Genomic DNA, 21,541 nt, shown 5'->3' with positions numbered 1-21,541 from the left:
CAAGATAAATTATCTGTAGGCATGGGCAGTGGCAGCAGTAAACCATTATATGTTTTCCACTGAAACTAGTAACTGATGGTTATAGTTATTTCCTTATACAATAAGCCACCTTTTCTTCCTTCATTTCCTTCAACTGACTTCTCTGAAGTTATTGGTGAGGAACGCTGCCTTGAGCTTCCTTCACAACTCAGTAACAATGGTTAAGCACTATTTCAGAAATATAACATGCTACCTCCCATACCAACTCCCATTTCATCATTCTACCCATTAGAGGGTCCTTCTCTTTAGAACTTCCTGTGACTACATCTTCCGCTATAATTAACCAGGAGGCCTCTCCAGCATCATCCAATAAATTAATTCTTACAACCTTCATTGGATCTTTGATTCCTTTATCATCAAATTCACATAATCTACAAGTGTACTGCTGTAACCAACTCCTGAGGAGCTTTGCCTAATTTTCTCAGCTATCACTGATCCTTCAATATCTGAATTCTTAGTAATGGTCATTGCAGGAATTTTGAGTGTTCTTTTAATAATTTCCATATCAATTTTTGATCTGCTTTAGCTTGAGTTATTGAGTCCAAGGCTGGAATGCACTGAAGCAGAGCACAAACACCTTCCAGAACAATGCGTTCCTCAACAGCAGCTCATGTAACACTGAGAGCACCTGTAACTCTTTTTATTCACTTCAACACCATCTGTCTCAACCAACTTTCAGCAAAATTACTCCACCTGAGTTCTGTCAGATGATAATTTCACTTTATCTTTTCACATTTACTGGTTGTAATATATAATAGCTCAATGATCTCTTAAATATGTTTTGCAGTTTGAACTTTGTCACCTTTTTCTTTCAAGAGCATGGCATCATCTTTGGTCACAATGACCTCCCCAACTTCTCCTAAGTCTAGAGGCTTAACAACTTCAAGATTTAGAGTCAATCCTTCTTTTTCAAACACGGCAATATCAGAATAATAGCTAAGATTTTAATATGCTTCTTTCTATTTAATATGCTTCTTGGTCACCAAAACCAAGAGCTTTAACTGCTTTAACTTGAAGACCAACTTTTAGCCTACTCAAAACAAGTGTATCTAGACATTCTCCATCAACATCTTTAGCAATTATGATCAAGGGCTTACAGTGAGCATAGGCAAGTTAAGAGCAGCTATAATAAACTGAAAAGAAGAAATTTTCTTTCATTCAACAAAGCATAGGCATCTTGTAATTCACATTTCTGACATTTTGATGTATCAATACAGTATAGAGAAATATAACCTAAATAAAATTCATTCCCTCAGTAATTTCTAATTCATCATTAAATGTTTTTCCATTCTTTACTGTGATGACACTCTTTCTTCTAACCTTTTTTATTGCATCAGATATGATGTAGCATTTGTCTCCATTTGCAAAACTCCCAACAAAGTGAGCAATTTCTTCAAGGATTGCCACAGGTTTAGACTACCTCCCAAGTTCACCAATTACAACATCACCAGATACCATCACACATCTCCTGATTTTCACTAGATTAGCATCTTGGTTAATCTTCTAAAAGCCTTCTTTGGCAATAAAACTTGCCAGCACAGCAGCAGTAGCATATCATTCCCATCCTCTTCATTTATGCTGTTGGCAACATCTTAAACAAGTTTAGTGCTAATATTTTTGTATTTATCTTTTAAATCAGTGGATTTTGCAATGGTCACATCATCTCTTGTTATTTTGGGACTTCCCAAGCTCTGTTCAACAATCACTGCATTTCCCTTTGGCCCACAGTAACAGCTACAAAATCAGCTAAAAGGTGTACAGCGTGAAGCATTAAGAATAGAAATCTGCAACCAAGTTTACATATTTGGCATAAGCCTAAGTGTGATGAGAAGCCAGTGCCTTGGACATTGGTTTTATCTGGGGAAGGACTGTCAGTAATTGAAACATTTCTGCCAGGCAGCAGCAGGGCATCTGTGGTGAGTGAGGAAAAACTAAATTCCTTTCGCTTGTTATTCATTTAATCCTGAGGTAAACAAATTTAAATTTGAACACACTTGAATGGAATGCCTAAAGGGGTAAAATTCATCTCACATTTATGTTATAGAAACTATCATGCTCTTAGAACAGATACATTTGAACACAATTTTCTATTGAGTAAAACAGAATCAAAATTTGTAGTTGCAAATTAAGAACTCCTGAAGCCTACAAATAAAATGTGAAAGTTATATTTTGGGTATTATATCTGACTTATCAAGCAGTCAATTTTTTATCTACTCTAAGTTCTCTGAGAACTGAGTTGAAATTGACTTAATTTAAAAATAGAGCAAAGAGCCTTCTGCACATTCAAAACTTAAGACATAAACTCACTCAAATAAAATTTGTTAAATTCACTAATCAAAGAGTTCCTCAGGCCTTAACCCAGACTAATGCTTTTGAGTGACTGAGCAATGTCCTTGTTCAACAGCCTTAAGAGAGCCTTTGCATTTTTTATCAAACAATATATTGCAATTAACAATTAATTTTGCTTCAATAAACTTTATTTCCCATGGTAGAAAAACATGTGATATGTTTTCAAACAAATGCTGTTAAGAAGTGTATTAATTTAAAAAGGCTTTGGAATGAGGGCATGGCCAAAATGGCAAAGTAGGGAGACCCAGAGCTCATTTCCTTCTATGGGCACATCAATATGACAACTATTTGCAGAATGACTGTTGATGAGAAGGACTTGAAAACTAGCAGAAAACATTTTCCACAACTAAATTTATAAATAAAGAACCACAATGAGACAAGAAGGAAGGGCAGAGAAGTGCTATAGTCAAGATTCACATCCCTGGGTAGGAGACCCACAAATGGGAGGATAATCACAACTGCAGAGGTTCTCCCCAAGAAGCATGGGGTCCAAGGCTCCCTGCTGCAGGAATCTGAACCGGGAAGATGAGCCAGCAGAACATCTGGCTTTGAAGGCCACTGGGGCTTGTGTAAAGGCTTCTACAGAAGGCTGTAGAAAACAGAAACTTCAGACTTAAAGGGCTCAGGAAAATTCTCACATGCTCCAAGACCCAGCACAGAAGAAGTAATTTAAAAGGACACTGCGTCAGACCCACCTGCTGATGTTGGAGAGCCTCCCAGAGAAGTAGGATGCAAAAGAGAACCCCTGGGACACAGATGCTGGTAGAAGCCATTTTGGGGAGCTTGTTCTACCAAGAGGACACTCATGCTGCCAAGTGCCACTATGGAGTTAGCAGTAGGGGCTTACCAACAAACCAGCCAGTCAGCTCCAGTCCTAGGACATTTTAGGTAAAGCAGCCATTCATGTGTGGGCCTAGTCCCTACCCACAAGCAGGCTGGCATCAGGACCCCAGAACCCAACAAGCAGTGCTCCATGATGCAGCCCCATCTACCTGCAGGCTGCAGACAACTTGATGAAAGGACAGTTCCCGCTACCAGCATACTCACAGCAGTCAACTCTGTAACAGAAGGGCTCATGCAGCCCACATATGGAGCATCGCTTCAGCATAAAGCTCCTGTGACCAGACGGGAGCATGCTGGGGCCCACAGGATGTCTCCTGCATAAGGCTACTTCTCCAAGATCAAGAAACATAACTGACCTACCTAATCTGTAGAAATAAAAACAGGTATCAGGCAAATGAGGTGACTGAAGAACATTTTCACAAGGAACACAGTAAGACTCCTGAACAAGAGCTAAGTGAAGGTAGAGATAAGAAGTCTACCCGATAAGGAATTCAAGTTATTGATTATAAAGTTGCTCAGTGAGCTCAGGAGAAAAATGGATGAACACACTGAGTTTAACAAAGAGGTAGAAAATATAAAAAAGAACCAAACAGAGCTGAAAACTACAAAAACTGAAATAAAAAAATGCACTGTAACAAATCAATAGCAGACTACATGATACAGAAGAGTAGATCAGCAAACTAGAAGACAGAGTAGTGGAAGTCACCTAAGCAGACTGAATTCATATCAAGTATCTTTTCAGATCACAAGAGTATGAGACCAGAAATCAACTACAAGAAAAAAAAAAAAAACCTGCAAAAAGCACAAACATGTGGAGGCTAAACAATATGCTACAATATGCTACTAAACAACCAATGGGTCACTGAAGAAATCAAAGAGGAAATGAAAAAAAAATGCTTGGAGACAAATGAAAATAAAAACGCAATGATCCACAGTCTGTGGGATGCAACAAAAGCAGTTCCGAGAGGGAAGTGTATAGACATATGAGCTTGCCTCCGGAAACAAGAAAAATTTTCAACAACCTAACTATACACCTGAAGGAACTAGAAAATGAAGAATAATCAAAACCTAAAGTTAGTAGAAGGAAAGAAATAATAAAAATCAGAAAAGAAGTAAATGAAATAGAGACTAAACAGGCAGTAGTAAAGATCAATGAAAGTAAGAGATGGTTCTTTGAAAAATGAACAAAATTGATAAACATTTGGCAGACTTATCATGATGAAAAGAGAGAGGGCCCAAAGAAATAAAATCAGAAATAAAATACAAAGGATTAGATGAGATTACTACAATTATATGTCAATAAAATGAACAACCTGGCAGAAATGAATAAGTCCCTAGAAACATAAAATCTCCCACATCTGAAATCAGAAAGAAATATGAACAGACCATTTACAAATAATGAAATTGAATCAGTAATAACAAACAAAAAAACAAACAGAAAAATCTCCCAACAAACAAAAGCCCAGGACTGAAAGGATCAGATACCTTTATAGTAAATTCTACCAAAAACACAAAGGAGAGTTAATACATAGCCTCCTAAAACCATTTCAAAAAAACTGAAGAGGAAGAAACACTTGCAAACTCATTTTACAAGGCCAGCATCACCCTAATCCCAAAACCAAACACACCACACACAGAAAAGAAAATTACAGACCAATATCACTGATTAATATAGATGCAAAATCCTCAAAAAAATTAAGGAAGTCAAATTCAACAGTACAATAAAAGGATCATACACCATGACCAAGTAGGATTCATCCCAGGGACCCAAGGATGGCTCACTATTTGCAAATCAGTCAATGTGATACATCCCATAGACAAACTGAGGAATAAATACATTATGATCATCTCAATAGACACAGAAAAACTTTTGACAAAATTCAACATCCATTAACGATAAAAACTCAGCAAAGTGGCTATAGAGGGACTACACCTCAATACAGTAAAGGCCAAATACGGCAAGCCCACAGCTAACACCATACTCAATGATGAAAAGCTGAAAGCTTTTCCTCTAAGATCAGTAACAGGACGAGGATGCTCACTATTACTACTTTTATTCAACACAGTATTAGACATTTTAGTCACAGCAATCAGACTGGGGAAAAAAAAAGGAGACAAGGCTTCCAAAATGAAAATGAAGAAGTAAAACTGTTACCATTTGCCAATGACATGATACTATACATAAAAAAATCTAAAGATGCTGCCAAAAAGCTATTAGAACTAAAACATAAATTCAGTAAAGTTGTAGGATAAAAAATTAATATATAAAAATCTGTTGCATTTCTTTGTACTAGTAACAAATGATCAGAAAACAAAATTAAGAAAACAGTCTCTTTTGCAATTGCAGCAAAAACAATAAATCTAAGAAGATAATGCACCTGTATTCAGAAAACTATAAAACATTCATGAAAGAAATTAAAGATAACATAAATAAATGGAAAGATGTACCCTGTTCATAGATTGGAAAAATTAATGTTGTTAAAATGACCATACTACCCAAGGTAGTACACAAAGTCAATGAAATTCCTATCAAAATACAATGGCATTTTTCACAGAATTAGAACAAATAATTAAAAAATTTGTATGGAAACACAAAATACCTTGAATAACCAAAAAATTCTTGAGAAAGAGAAACAAAGCTGGAGGTATTATGTTCCTTGATTCAAACCATACTATGAAGCCACAATAATCAAAGTAGCATGGAACACGAGAATTAATATATGTATGCATATGCATGAATGCGACATTGTGCTGTATACCAGAAACTGACATACTGTAACTGACTGTAATTCAATTTAAACAAACAAACAAACAAACAAAAAAACACTATGGTGTTGGCATACAAACAGACACATATCAAGGGAACAGAACAGAGAGCCCAGAAATAAATCCACAAGCATACGGTCAATTAATCTACAACACAGGAGACAAGGATATACCCTAGGGAAAAGAGATGACTTTAATAAATGGAGTTGGGAAAACTGGATAGTTACATACAAAAGAATCAAACTGGACTAGTTTCTCATATACATACAAAAATATACTTAAAATGGATTGAAGAGTTAAATGCAAGACCTAAGACCATAAAAAAATATTCTAGAAGAATCATAGGTAGTAAGCTCTTTGACAGGGGTCTTAGCAACATTTTTTTAAATCTGTTTCCTCAGGCAAGAGAAACAAAAGCAAAAATCAAAAATGAGAATACATCAAACTAAAAATCTTCTGCATACAGAAAATACTATCAACAAAATGAAAAGGCTGCTGGCTGAATGGGACAAGATATCTGCAAATAATGCATCACATCTGATAAGGAGTAAATATCCAAAATACCCAAAGAACTCATACAATATCAAAAAAAAAAAAAACCAAAAAATTAAAAAAGGGACAGAGGACATTTTTCCAAAGAAGACATACAGGTGACCAACAGGAAGGTGAAAAAGAGGCTCAACATCACAACCAGCAGGGAAATGCAAACCTAAACAACAATGAGCTACCACCTCTGACGTGTCAGAATCGCTATTAGCAAAAAGAGAACAAGAAGCCTGGGCATGGTTGTAGAGAAAAGGGAATGTAAACACGTGCAGTCACTATGGAAAACAGATGCCTTAAGAAATTAAAAATACAACTATCATATGATCCAACCATTCCATTTGAGTATTTGAAGAAAACAAAAACATTAGTTAGAAAAGATACATACATCCCTATTTTGTTGCAGCATTATTTACAAAAGCAAGATGTGAAAGCAATCCAACTACCCATCAACAGATAAATGGATAAAGAAGATGTGGTATATATCTACAATGAAATATGAGACATAAAAAGGAATGAAATCTTGACAACTGTGACAACATGGAAGGACCTAGAGGGTATTATACTAAGTGAAATAATTCAGACAGAGAAAGACAAATTCCATATGATTTCATTTATATGCGGAATCTGAAAAATAAAACAGAGGAACATATGTAACAGAAACACTCATAGATATTCACAGAGCTGGTGTTTGCCAGAGGTGAGGGTGGATGAGAGGATGAGCAAAATGGTGAGGGGGATTAAGAGGTACAAACTTCCAGTTACAAAAAAATGAATCACAGGGATGCAGGGTACAGCATGGGGAATATGGTCAATAATACTTTAATATATTTGTACAGTGACAAATGGTAACTGGAGTTATCATAGTGATCATTTAGTAATGTGTAGAAATATCAAATCACTATGTGGTGCACCTGGAACTAACACAGTATTGCAGATCAATTATAGTTCAATTAAAAAATTAAAATAGTTTTATCTGCCCTATGCTATAGTAAAATCTATTTTCCTAATTAAGCATTGTGTAAATGTTTTGTGTTTTTCCAATAACTATCTAATGACATTAAAGTTTGTTTCCTAGAGCCCAAAGTGTCAAAATTTTACATGTGTATTTAAGTGTGTGTTTATGTATGTAAAGTATATGTACATATATATTTAATTACATCAAAGTACTTTTTCCATAATTTTAATTTTTGTTTTTTATTCCCAATCAAATTTAAGCATAATAGGAGGGCAGAAATTTTTGTTTTCCTTTTCTTGTTGTTCATTGCTGCCTCCCCAGTGCTTAGGTCCAACCGTTGCACATAAAATTTCAGTCAGAATATTTTTATAATGTGTAGATAAAATTTTACCCACTAATATCATCCTGTATCTGCCAACGTAGATAAGTAAATAAAAAAAATCTTGCCCCTCTACAATATGAAATTGATTTTTGCTGTAGGATGTCAAAAGTTAGTTAAAGTCTATGTACAGCCCTTCATTTAATGAGCCAGGAGAACCCTCAGCTTTTGCAGCAAACTAGTCAGCAATAGGAGAAATTCATCCAGATGTTGAAATAAGCCCCCTGGAGCTGGTGGATATCTGGGATGTGGAGCATGAAATGGGTCCATAAGTGCGGAGGCCGGGAAGATGAACTCCATCCAAGTGACAATGTAGGAGAAAGAAGTTATAGGCAAGTTGAAAGCCCTGGGCTTCCCAGAGAACCTGGTGTTCCAGAACTACTTTGCTTGTGGAAAAACAAAAAGCAAAAAATAAAACAAAACCAACCAACCAGAGACACTGGCTGCAACTTCCTCCTGAATCAGAACTTTGACGAGGAATGATACTGGGAGGGAGGGCAGGCCACTCACAGCCCCCATCCTAAGCTCACTCCACAAATTGGAAAACAATCAGAAGCCTTAAAATAAAACTCCCCAACTTCCCACCCTCCTAAAGTGGCCTCATTCCCACCTTGGCTTGAGAGAACCCATGCCAGACAGCTGTCTCCTATCCCCTGTCCCAGCCCAGCCTCCTGGTAGGATTGGGCCTCTGTCCCATTTTCCTACATGCAGATGGAGAGATGGGTGCTTGCTTCCCCCTCCCTCAAAGAATCCCTGAGACTTCCCCACTCCTCTTCCAAGTCGAGGGGAACCTAGAGCCCCAAACTCTCATCTTGCATTGGAGTGACCCAATCTTTCCATCTGGGGTGAGTACTCGGAGGTCCAAGCCCCCCTCCATTGTCTGGTATTGACTTTTAGCCCGCATCCCTTTGCTGGGGAGTGAAATGTCTGGTTTGTTTTGCCCGGGGAAGGGGTAAGATCAGAGCCGCTCTGAAAGTCAAGGCCACCACCTACCCCGGAATACAGCAGTGTCTCTAATAAAGGTTTCTAACTGAATAAAGTTTTAAAAGCCAAAAAATAAAAATAAAAGGCGAAGGAGCCAGCTCCCACAGAGCAGGGTGTCTGTACGTGAGCTAGGCCAGAAAGCGAGACTATTACCCTGAAGCCGCTCTTGAGAGAAAAGACTTAAGGAACAGGCAGCGATGGTCTCCTACCTTACAACTGCTAGGACTGACGTTCAGCCCCGGACATTCGGCCCCGAGGATGTTTCCCAGAGCACCTCCGGGTTGCCGCAGCCATGCACCTCTGCTGACTAGGGACGGCGGCCTCTGGAAGCCTCTGGAAGCCTCTGTTCCTGCCTCGGGCACTTCCGGCTCCCAAAAGGCGCGAGATTTGCAACCTGCACATGCGCAGTCCACTTCTTCGCCAGCCTCTGGTGCAGCCTCTCGCTCTGCGGCCTGTGTGCGGCAGCCCTTCCCTCGCACCTGACTGGGCGTCCGGGCCAGGAGCTGCTGCGCTGTGAGTCTAAATGTGGAATTGTAGAGGGGATAAGGGGAAACAGTCGTCTTGGAGGATTAGTGTTTGCAAGATAGGAGGAGATTCTGGCACCGGGGGTCGGGTGGGGGTGGGGGCACGTAGGTGTTTTCTCGCCCCAGGAATTCCTCTGATCTCTCTCGATAACCAGTGAGTTTCTTTTGGGAGGAGTGTTCGGGGTGCAGCGACTTGGGCCTGATTCTGCCATTCTCTGAGCCGCCTCTGAAGCTCAGCAAGCCCCAACCGATCCTTTTCCTGCCCCTCCATCAGGACCATAGGTGGCCTATCTAAACCACAGGTATTTGAATTACATGTCTTTTGATATACTAAAAATACTGTTATCGTTTTACCTCCTATGATTTTTTTTAACATCTATTTAATGAGTCATTTCCTGTGCCCTGGGTGAAAATTCAAGCAAGTATATGACTTTGATGTCATAAGAATGTGTCATTCAGGTATCTTATTGTAGCAAGCAGCTTAATTTTCTGATGGATCCTTTTGGATCCAATACTGAATCGCACGGGCTACTCATAGTCAATGATTACACACAGCAGGTGTACTAAAAAAGGGTAATTTATGCAAGATATAGGGCTCCTCTAATGGGCAACTTTTACTCAAAGATTCTCAGTCAACCTGGAGAAAAGTTTCTTAAGAGAGGTCTGTGGTCTGAGATGCTTTCCTCTGTCTCCTTCAGGGAGACAGGCATATGGCTTGCTTCCAAGTCTGAAGGATCTCCTCTGGCTCCAAGCTCTTTTTCTTCATAGGAGATTGCCTATATATATATAAAAATAATAGTTTAATTTTTTAAATAAGAATAAATAATAATTTATATAACAATACATAATAATTATATATATAAATAAATACACATATATTTAAAATCTTGGTGTCTGCTTTTTTAAGTGCCCAGACTAACAGTGGCTTTTCTAAAAATTACAAACATAATCTCAGTTAAGAAGTTGGAATTTTGAGTACAAATTATTAATCTAAACTCTGAATTTGTTTTAATGGCAGGTCTCTCAACTAGCTCAAGCTTGCTGTCAATAGAAGCCTTTGTCGGAATGAGGGCTAATGGGTTGATTTTTGTCTCTTTGTATTGTGCTTCTCCTCTTCCTCCCTCCTTCTCCCAGTCTCTATCTCATTAGCCAGTTTCTCTCCAGGAGACTTGGGAAAGAAGTTGAAGAGAATAGGAAAGGATTTCCCACTGGAAGCTAGCTTCTCACTCTGAGACAGAGGCATAAATCTAACTTTGGGAAGAAGTCTTTCTTGGGCCATTTAAAGAGTCCCTTTTAGGCCCTTTTGTTCTATAATTTCTATGATCTAGGTAGATAAAATTTACCACAGCCTTTAGGAATTCTGGGTCACCCCAGTTCTTTTCTGCTAGAATTCCTCCATTATCTGATAGATTATACATCGTGATTATATGATTTATAAGAAATATGTATTTGGTCTTTATCTCTATTTGTGGCACAGAGCTCCTTAAAACCATAAGAATTTCCTAATAAGAGTAATAAAAGTGTCTTGATATTCATAACAAATCCCTTTCAACAACTCCTGAGTTTATGTTAATGGGGTGACTTTTGGAAAGCACCTAAGGATGCGAAGGGGCATCCTAAGGAAGGGGGCTGGTTGCTAGGGGAGCCAACCATATAATTAGGGGTTGGAACTTTCAGTCCACCCCCTGCGCTCTGAGGAGGAGAGACGGGCTGCAGATTTAACCAGTCACTAGGAGTCAGTGATTTAATCAAGTATGCCTATGTAATAATGTCCCCATAAGAACCCAAAATGTTAGGGTTCAGAGAGCTTCTGGATTGGTGACCTTGTGGGGATGCTGGGAAAATGGTGCTCCCAGAGATCATGGAAGCTCTGTGCTCTTTCCCACATACCTTATCCTATGCATGTCTTGCATCTGGCTGTTCCTGAGTTATACCTTTTTTTTTTTTAATTATTTTTATTGAAGTATAGTCAGTTTAGAATATTGTGTCAGTTTTTGGTGTACAGCACAATACTTCTGTCACATAGGAATATATATTCATTTTCATATTCTTAACCAAAGTTACTACAAAATATTGAATATAGTACCCTGTGCTATACAGTATAAACTTATTGTTTACCAATTTTATGTATATTAGTTAGTATCTGCAAATCAAACTCCCAGTTTATCCCTCCCCACCCCTTTCCCCCTGGTGACTGTAGTTTGTTTTCTGTGTCTATGAGTCTGTTTCTGTTTTGTAGATAAATTTGGTTTTTTATTTTTTTAATCCCAACAGCAGTTTCCCAATTTGCTGAAGAGACTGTCTTTACTCCATTCTATGTTCTTGCCTCCTTTGTCAAAGACTAATTGACCAAAAGTTTGTGGGTTTATTTCTGGGCTCTCTGTTCTGTTCTGTTGATCCATATGTCTGTTTTTGTACCAATACAATGGTGGCTTGATTACTGTAGCTCAAGTATTGTCTGAAGTCTGGGAGGGTTATTCCTCCAGCTTCATTCTTTTTCTTCAGTAATGCTTTGGCAGTTCTGGGTCTTTTGTGATTCCATATAAATTTGGGATTATTTGTTCTAGTTCTGTGAAAAATGTCCTGGGTGATTTTATAGGGATTGATTGCTATAGGTTGCTTTCAGTATTATGGCCATTTTAGCAATATTAATTCTTCTAATCCAAGAACATGGAATATCTTTCCATTTCCTTAGTCAGTGTCTTATAGTTCTCTGCATATAGGTCTTTCACTTCCTTGGTCAGATTTATTCCTAAGTATTTTATCCTTTTGGATGCAATTCTTAAAAGGGATTGTTTCTTTATATTCCTTTTCTGATATTTCATTGTTAGTGTAAAGAAATATCACTGATTTTTGTATGTTAATCTTGTATACTGCTACCTTGCTGAATTATCTCTAGTAGTTTTTGTGTGAATTCTTTGGAGTTTTCTATATATAATAGTATATCATCTACATATAGACAGTTTTACCTCTTCTCTTCCAATTTGGATCCCTTTTATTTCTTCTCTTTGTCTAATAGCTATGTCTAGGACTTCCAATACTGTATTGAATAGAAGTGGTGAGAGTGGACATCCTTGTTTTGTTCCAGATTTTAGGGGGGAAGCTTTCAGCTTTTCACCATTGAGTACTATGCTGGCTGTAGATTTGTCATAAATAGCTTTTATTATGTCACAATATATTCCCTCTATACCCACTTCAGTAAAAGTTTTTATCATAAATGGGTGTTCAATTTTATCAAATGCTTTTTCTGCATCTATTGAGATAATCATGTGATTTTTTTTGTCCTTTCTCGTTATATCCTTTTATAATAAACTGGTAATCCAGTAAGTAAAATGTTTCTCTGAGTTCTGTGAGTTGTTTTGCAAGTGAATCCAACCTGAAGAAGGGGTGATGGGAAACTCCAACCTATACACACACAGTTTCTTTCTCTCCTGTGTGGCTGAATCTGGTTTATAGGAAATCCTGACATAAGCCTCATGTTTATGAATACTGGAAATGCAAGCCTGCCTCATGCAGCTGTTTCTGTCAGGCTGCCACAGTGCTCTTAACCTTGTGCTAGCCTGAGACAGGGCCAAGTTCTCTTTGTCTTCCCCTACAGAGGGCTCCCAGGACATCATTTCACCACCCTTCTGGGGATGGGCAGACTTCACCTCTCAGCAGTGCTCACAGACTGCGAGAGCTCATATCCAAGAGTTCTCATCAATAAGTCTCTCCCCCAAATCTGCTTATTTTCTAGCTACATCACACTTAAGGGTCTAACAGCTGTGAAAATAATTCTTAAATAATTACTTTGAAAATTTCCAAGAGATGATTTTCCCCCTTCACCTTCAAATGTAACATTTATTATATTTGTAGTTCTTCATATACATTCACAATAAACACGTAATTATATTAACTGTAAATGATTAAAGGGCAGCTGGGGATAGAGAATAAGCAGCAGATTAGAGAGCTGGTGTTAGGAGTTTCTTAGTTCTCTCATGTTCACAGAAAATTGCTGAAATTACTTAGGAGTATTTTGCTAGGTAACTAGGCTTTAGAAATAAAATCCAGGGTGACAGGTAAATACCTAAGCCAAAAAGAGTTTTTTAAGTGTAATTGGATTATTATATTCCCTTTGTAATGAATGTTTTACCCATGGTAGTTAATCATAATTAAAATTACATGTGATAATTTGGAAGCTTTATAAGCAGAGTACTTTGGGGTTGTGTCCCCATAGGGATTGGGTATTAATCAAGAGAAAAGACAAAGTGAGGGGAAAATAAGACAAGTTGGTTTAAAGGAAAGGGTAGTTAAATAAGATGGTGAGAATGATTGCAGATTGTTAATCATAACATCAAATTCCCATGTCTCAAGGAATAATACTTTTGTTTTTGAATAAAACTGATAATTTCAAGATTTTTAATTCTCTTTCCATGTGATGCTATCATGTAAGACTTGTAAATCTTATGATATATGGGTATATATTACCATGAGGAATTCTGAAATATAACACTTTTATCACTTCTCTAAGCAGTTGTTTTATATTAGAGAAAAATTAAGATGTGCAATGTTTTCCAAGTTACATTTGTATGTAAAAGTTGTACTATGCACATGTGTGGAAACCTTCAAGTTATTGCCTAAAAATTGTATGTAATTTTAAAGGTCTATTGTCTAGCAGCACTATATGCAGAATGCATAGATGTGTGGTTAGTAAACTCAATGCAAGATTGTTCTTTAAAACATTTTCAATTTTTTGTTATTGAACTTGAGACTAGACAAGTATCTTTCCAGTTTGCAGATCCATCATGCTACTGAACCTGATCTTTTCATCTTCTGAAGTTAAATTCAGATTTTGATAGTTCTTATATTCAGCTGGAGCAGATTATTGGCTTGACTTAGTAATGTTAACTCTTAATCTACAAGAATTTTCTTTCTAAAATATGCATCTTTTACATTAATTAATTGTACTAAAAGGAACTTTTGTCTAATCAGTAAAAGGAATTGTCTAATACATCACTAATTATAACAAAGTGGGATAAATACTATGATAAGGATAGGCCCCAACTCTCGGTGAAGCACTTGGGAGGGGGGCTGCAACTCCCTTATTGTTAGATGTGAACGACATCTATGAGAAAGAGTACATGATAGTAGGTGCTTACCAACTGGAGGACAATTTCCCCTCACATACATTACCTGTAAATAACAATCAAATTTTGTTGCATAGGTACATATGTTGATTTATGAGCTTACTTAGGGATTTATGCCCTTAAGTAAATACATAAAAAGTTATTTGAGCCATCATGTACCTTCAGTAGAATGAAAATGGTGTGATATGGTTTTCAAAGCCCCATTAATAGAAAGAAAGTAAAATTGAATTATTGATTTAAATATAAATATGTTTATCTTGAATGCTAGCAAGTAATATATAAAAAACTAATAAAGAAGGATAGTAAAGGAAATATAACTTTAAAACACACACACATTAAGAGGCACTATTAAATTGTGTGTAAGTATTTAGGCTCTGGAGACATAGTCTGTGGTTTTCAGTCCTGTCCCTGTAACTTACTAGCTTTGTGGCTTTAGAAAATTATTTTATATTTTGGTCTTTCTGGTCATTTTTCTGTGAAATGGAGAAGATATTAGGCTAAATCACATGAAGTTGTCATACTTGGCTATTTTATTTTACAGCTTTATTGAGGTATAATTGATTTACAATAAACTACACAATTTAAACTGTGCAGCTTGATGAATTTTCATAAATACATATATACCTAAGAAACCATTGCCAAAATCAATATGTAAGCATAGTAGTCACTCCAAAGAGTTTTCTTGTGTCCCTTTTAAATCCACGTCTCCCTACCTTTTATCTTCAGGAAAACACTGAATTGCTCTCTGTCTCTGTGGATAGTTTCTTTTTTCCAGATTTTTGTTTTTTTAAGTGAATGGAATCATTGCAATATATATCTTTTTGGTCTGACTTCTTTCATTCAGCATAATTATTCTGACTCATCCTTGTGTTTGGAGATATCAAAGGTAATTGCTGGCTAGTGTTTTATTGTATGGATATTCCACAGTTTGTTTACTCATTCAACTGTTAGTGGACATTTTGTTGTTTTCTGTTTTAGGCCATTGTATGTATTTAGATATTTTATATGATATATATGTTGGCTATAAATATTTGCATACAGGAAATGATAGAGAAAAAGAATAAGACAAATAAATGACCAATACATTTAGGAAAGAAAAAGATACAAGTCCTCAATATCAGAAATGACAGGTGAGATTAATGCAGATCCTACATACACAATGAGAATAAAAAGAGAATATTATTAACAGCCATCTAGGAAATCTGATTAATTAAATAAACTGGAAAAATACCTTGAAAGACAAAAATTACCAAAGTTCTCTCAAGAAAAAAATAGATATACTGAATAGTCCTATATCTATTAAAGAAATTGGTTTCATGGGGGGAGAAAAAAACTTTCCATAGAAAGAATTCTACCCCTGGATTACTTCATGGATGATTATACCAAATGTTTAAGAAATAATTAATACCAATTCTACACAAATACTTCTAGAAAATTGAAAAGGAAAGAATACTACAAAATGTATTTTATAAGACCAGTGTTATGCTGATAACTGATTTAGATGAAGATGTCTACAAAACAAAACCAGAAACCAGAAAACTATGAAAGAACAAAATCTGTGGATCTAGCTACAAAAGTACTTCACACAAAGTTAACGTATCAAATCCAATAATATATTAAAAGATTAATGTATCATGACCAATTGAGGATTATTCTGGTAACACAAAAATCAATCAGTGTAATTCACTATATTCACAAACTAAAGAAGAAAAGCCATATGATTGCCTTGAGAGGAACTTAAAAAAAGAATTTGGCAAAATTCAGTCTTCTTTCATGATAAAATCTCTCAAACTGATAAAGGATAACTGTGTAAAACCCACAGTTAACAGCATACTTAATAGTTAATGAATGAATGTCTTCTTCCTGACATAGAGAATAATGAGGCATGCTGTCCACTCTAACCATTTCTATTTAACATTGTGCTGAAGATCTTAGACAATGTGATATGTTAAAAAAAAAAATACAGATTGGAAAGGAAAAGTTAAAAAATTATTTGCAGGCAACCTGATTTTCTAAATATTAAAGAATCTACAGAGAATTTGACATTTTTAGACTCCCCAAAGAGGAATTCTCTTGTTTTATCCTAACAGTAATATAATCTATTTCAAAGATTCTAATGACATATTTGAATACATTAATATACATGTAACACTTATCATAGTGTCTGTTCCAGGGGAAGTAACCTGAAACTCTTAGCTCATGCTTTTTGCCTTGCATGTTATCAGCAAAACTTGGAAACAATACAACACAATTCAAAATTGAAAAAGAGAATTAATGAGCAGAAAAATAAATATGAGAGATGGAATATTATGACAGCTTATGTCACAATATTATGTTAGTTTAAAGAAAATTAACTCTGAGTGATGAGTAAAAACTGGCTCTTTAGTTTCCTCCCAAAGGATGCTAAAAAGTAAATACCCATTGTAATCACATGTTTATCAATATGCATACCATTTTGAAACAGTTTTTAAAACAGATAAAGATACTAAGGAGATGCATAAACATTTTTGTTAGTCTGGCCAAATAGAATAGTTCTGGACTCCATTAAAGACATAAAACAACCTAGTGACCACAACCCAAGTAATCTTTTATAATAAATAGAGCAACAAGTTTTTAAGTATATTATATAGGACTCATTTTCTTTTCATTTTACAAAGATAATCTTTGTACATTAAGTAATAATGTGTACTGAGCAACAATGAATAGTAATGTCAGTAATTATAATCCAGGTAGAGCTACACACAAGGCTCTACATAATTTACATTTATTATTTACAACCTTTTTGTAAGGTATTGTCTCTCGAAAATGAAGAAACTGATGCACAGAGAGGTTGAGTGATTTGGCTATGGTTACACATCTTTTTAAATAGCAGAGAGAGCATTCAAAGGTCAGGCTGTCTACTTCCAAAGGCCACTGTTGACCTTAACTGTACTATACTGCCTCATCTTTTCTTCTTTGTTATAATTTAGTATTGCAATAGTTTTGTGTTGTTTTTTAGTAATTGTTGATGTGATTTTATGCCTCTAACACTTTCAGGTAGACTCATTTACTTGTCTTGGTCATTCAAAATGAATAAGCTTGCTCCTCTGAATTTCCTATCTTAAATCCATGTAGGTGAAATTGATTAACCTGATAATATGGAGTCAAGACAGTGTAATGTTAAGCACACAGTATCTTGAGCTGGAATCTTTAATGTGTGTTTTTATTCAACTACATACTAACTCAGTAACACTAGATGAGGCACACAACCTCTCAAAACTTTATATTTTTCCTTTGTATAGTTGAAATAACAATAATAGCAATATAAGATTTACATGCATCAAGAAATAATTAAGATAATTAGGCAAGTGTTAGTTGAGTTGGGCAGTGGGAGAGGGTAGCTGCTTAACTTTGCCAAGGTTAAATAAATAGGAAAAAAACACAAAAATAATTTCTGTTCTCTTCCTTGTATTTTTCCCCTAGAATTAAGTAGATATTTTTGCATCTTTATTTAGAGTGAGAGATAAATTATTTTAAGATATTAATATTCAGTTTTTTAGTTAGCTTTTCTACCAAATGATTGTGAAAATGTATGCAATAAGGTGTTTTTACATAAGATTATCCACTTTATCAATACATTGTATTTCATGTACATTGGGAATAAAAGTCGTAACCCTTCCTCATGAGTAGCACTTAAAATGCTGTATTCTATTTTACCTGTTACAGGGCAGTCACCTCAATTAGAACAATTGTTCTTAACAAGTAAATAGTATGAGCTATGACATATAAAATTGTACATGTAAAGAATTTAAAATTGTCTGGTATATGCTAAATGTTGCGCAATTTGATTTGTAGTAGTAGGATACAAATAAGGAGTGATAGCAGTTAGTGGTAGTTATCTTTCTAGACTACAGGGGATGTTAAAGATAATAACAATGTGATTTGCTCTTGGATATACAGCATCTAATAGCTCTTTAAAAAGGCTTATTGAATAAATTGATAACTTATAATTAGTGAGTGGACAAGAAATATCTAAACACATTAAAATGGTGGACTACATTCATCTAGATCTTCTTCCGTAGAGTAATTAAATTTCAAGAAAAGTAGAAATATGCTTTAGTTTTTACTGAATCTTCAAGAATTTGATCATTTTGGTTTCAAACAACTTGTAGCAGTATATCCATGTCCATATATTCCAAGAGAAGTTAGGGAAAATGCAAAAAACTCAATATTGTCTTATGAAATGGTTCAGAAATGAGAATAACTATGGAAGTTTCAAAAGTTACAGGAGAGATTCTGATTTATTCTATGATATTGGGACTTGGAAAAGGTACAAAAATGGCACTGTTTAAATAAAATTTATATCTATTTTGCTTATGAACTTCATTTTAAAATGACCTTTAATATTTTTCTATGAAACCAGTGTTGTATGACTATTATTAACCTACAGTTACCATTGATGTGTGACTAATTCAGAATATATAGTGGTTTGATTTATATTATCTTGGAATCTGTCGACTGAAATAAAAGGCACAGCATGTAATTTGAGAGTTATGTTTTATTTGGTGGAGTTCCTGTGGACTCAAGCCCAGGACACAGCCTCTCAGATCGCTCTAAGAGACTTCCACCTAGGCAAGGGGGAAACCAGGATATATAGGAGTTTTTTTGCAACAAAGACCAGTTAGTTGAAAGATCAAAAGGTTACCGTTAATTAAAGAAAACCAGATTATTTCAAGTCAAGGAACTTAGCTGTTTTCTATGTATGGGAAGGTGTAAATGTGTGGCCTCACTGAAATCATTACTTTGATATGCAGCTAGCCATCTAGGGCCAGTATCCTGTTTTTCCATATCCAGAGTTCCCCTCGGGTATGCTGTTGAGTGTGGTTGCAGAGACCAGGCTGCCGGCTTGTCAGCATCCTGAGTTCCCTCTGCTCACAGTCTGGGGTGGCAGTAGTGGCTGATAACTTGAAAGCCACAGAATTATTCATTTACCGATATGGCTGGCAATATTTTTCATTCACAAATCTGTATAGTAAAAAATATGCTATACATTTTTCCTTTGATGTTTTGGATATATTATTTAAAGGAAAAATGTATTTTATTAATATACTTTTCAAATGCTGTGGGTAGTAAAACATTTATTAATAAAGTATAAAGAACACACTGAAATAGTTCTTCTGAGATACAGTTGAGGTTTACTCTAAGAAAGTACTTTAGGGGAAAGGGAGAAGGGTAAATTAGGAGTTTGGGGTTAGCGTATATAAACTACTATATATAGAATAGATAAACAAGGTTCTACTATATGAGGCACAGGGAACTACATTCAATACCTTATAACCTATAATGAAAAAGAATCTATGTATATAACTGAATCATTATGCTATACACCAGAAACTAACATTGTGAATCAACTATACTTAGAAAAAAGAAAAGTACGTCATCTGCTATTGTTTGTGTAATACCAATGACACAATAATCAAATATTAGGTGAAATTTAACCTAAGACCTCTCAGTGGTTTCTTTTGTAAAACTCCTGCCCAAATAATCTTGTCAAATTCTTGTATAGTCCATAAAATCTGGAAGGCCACCATCGATGACTAAAAGTTCATAGAGGTAGTAATTTGTTATATTGCTGAGATAATCATAATGGTTACCTAATGTTCTTCTTTGTAGAAAACCCTTTTAAGGGTCAAACATGGTCAGCTAATGGACTTTGTACAAGGGCAAATCAATGAATAACTGTTTCTTAATATTTACAGATGGATTGAAAAAAATGGTACTTAGTGGAAATCACAAATTCTATAACAGCAATCTCGTTACTAGTTTTTTTGTCTTTAATAGGAACATTGAAAGAGGACAAAATAGACACAGTGGAGAGTCTAACACATTTATGTGGTAAGTTTGTAAATCACAGGAAGTATTTATTTTTTTGCTGGAAACTAATTCAGTTAAAAAGATAGTATCAAAAATCATACAGTTTTAGAAAGTTAATCAATATTTTATAGAGTAACTCAAGATAAAGCATTTAGGAAGGCAGAATCAAGAATATAGAGACATATATCCTTAAAATAGTGTGTCCTTCTCTGACCTAAATATGATCCTTTTAAATATAATGTAGAAAAAAGGTAAACAACAGCAAGAAAATGATTGTCCACTGCTTGCTAGCAGTTGTGTCAGATATTTAGATATGCATCATTTTTCTTAATCTTCATGAATTTCATTCATTAGATACTGTTTGAATTAGAAACCAGTTGAATGTTTGATGAAATAAAAGAAGCTGAGGCTTAGAAAAAGAGGACAAATAGCACTTGAGATCAGGGAGGTAGGTGATTGAAAATACTTTGATGTATACCATAAGTGTCAGAGGAAGCCTCTGAAGTATTTTAAAGAGTGATATGATTACTCTGGCTGTTGTGCTGAGAATAGACTGAAGCATTGAAGCCTAATTCATTAATCCAGGTTAGAAATGATGGTGGCTTGTACAAGGTAAATAACAGTGGACATTGTAAGAAGGGAGTAGATGTTTTATTTTTCAGAAACAGAGGCAAAACAATGTACTCAAACAGCACATGTAAGCTGTAAGAGACACTGGTGTTGATCATGTTGCTAAGGTTTTCACTTGGAGATGGAGTTTTCATTAACTGAGAAGGAAAAGATTGTGCGAAAAGCAGGTTTAAGGATAGAGAAGAACAGTAGTTCAGTTCAAGTCATGTTGGGTTTATGTTAAGAAGGAAATTGGATAAGTTCAGAAATATATAATAGGTAATTTGATCTCAGAACTCAGAGGAGAAATCTGACTAGAGGTATAAATTTGAAATGTGCAAAAATACATAAACATAGCATGTAGATAAAGCCATGTGACTGATTGAGCTCATCAAGTAAATGGTTATAAACGTAAAAGAAAAGTCAAGAGGCAGAGCCCTGGGAAATTGGAATGCTAAGGAAATAAAGAGAAACTATTAAAGAAGCCTGTGTAGAAGACATTGAAGTAGGAGGATAATCAGGAGAGAAATGGAATGGTCTAATAGCCATGTGAAGAAAATGTTTCACA

General features: G+C 35.6%; 1 pseudogene; it reads right to left on the bottom strand.

The window, feature by feature from the left end:
• Window positions 1-212: 212 nt before the first annotated feature.
• LOC141576840 (60 kDa heat shock protein, mitochondrial pseudogene) lies at window positions 213-1,926 on the bottom strand (annotated as a pseudogene).
• Window positions 1,927-21,541: the final 19,615 nt, after the last annotated feature.

Source organism: Camelus bactrianus, unplaced genomic scaffold (genome assembly GCF_048773025.1).
Source record: "Camelus bactrianus isolate YW-2024 breed Bactrian camel unplaced genomic scaffold, ASM4877302v1 HiC_scaffold_41, whole genome shotgun sequence".
NCBI lineage: Eukaryota > Metazoa > Chordata > Mammalia > Artiodactyla > Camelidae > Camelus > Camelus bactrianus.
Note: the sequence above shows the minus strand (reverse complement) of the source record. Positions and strands in the feature narration are given on the sequence as shown.